The sequence below is a fragment of the Mus caroli genome, chromosome 7, assembly GCF_900094665.2.
Source record: "Mus caroli chromosome 7, CAROLI_EIJ_v1.1, whole genome shotgun sequence".
NCBI classification, from domain to species: Eukaryota; Metazoa; Chordata; class Mammalia; order Rodentia; family Muridae; genus Mus; species Mus caroli.
The window spans coordinates 85,599,884-85,601,007 of NC_034576.1; positions in this window are offsets into that span (position 1 = coordinate 85,599,884).

The window sequence follows — 1,124 nt, forward strand, 5'->3', positions numbered from 1 at the left end:
GTAGGGGGAGGGAGAGACAGAGTATTTACATCTCCCAAGGTAGGGAAAGAAGGCCCTGAGTGGAAAGCAGTGTGGGGCAGTACTCCAGGAGCAGTATCGGCTTCTGTCCTGAGAATGCAATGAAGCCAGTCCATGAAAGAAGGGAAGTGGGGCTGGGAGATGGCATAGTGGATAAAGCACTTGCTTGAGCAAGCATGTGGATCAGAGTTCAGATCCCCAGCCCCTGTAGAAACGGGTGTGTGGACCTGCCTATAATCCCAGCACTGGGAAGGCAGAGACAGGCGATCCCTAGGGCTAGCTGGTTGGCTAGACTAGCCAAATTGATGAGCTGTGGGTCGAACAGAGACTCAATAAGTAAATTAGAGAGCTACAGAAGAAGACATCACATATCCACCTCTTCTCTTCACATACAGGCACACACACGTGCATAAATACCCACATACCTATGCCCATATGCATGAGGACATGTAGAGACACATGCACACACATACACAACACACACAAAAGTGGAGTGATCGTGACCACTCTGGTCAGAAAAGGTGAGTGGGGTGAGAAGTAGGCAGAGTTTGGCAGCCTCGGGAGACAAGTGTACTCTGACAGCCCGAGGTGCTCCCTTCAGAGAGAGCCATCTTAGGGCTCTAGGGTGTGAGGGCTCCCTGGCAGCAGCTGTGCTGCTGCACTTCAGAAAAAGGGACACAGATGTTGGGTCAGTGATGGTTGGACAAAGCCAACACATGCCACCACATCAGGGCTCAACACCTTTGTATCATTTTCTTCCCTACCTCCTGCATAGGAATCTTCTAATGGATTCAATGTCCAATAGTTTGAACACTTTTCGGTTTTGTAGTACTTCCAGCTTTAGAACATGGCAGATTTGGGGATTTCTTTTTTTTTTTTTGTATTTGATAAGTCATACTTTTTTTTTAAGAATTAATTTTTTTATTAAGTATTTTCTTCATTTACATTTCCAATGCTATACAAAAAGTCCCCAATACACTCCCCCCCCCACTCCTCTACCCACCCACTCCCACTTTTTGGCCCTGGCATTCCCCTGTACTGGGGCATATAAAGTTTGCAAGTCCAATGGGCCTCTCTTTCCAGTGATGGCCGACTAGGCCATCTTT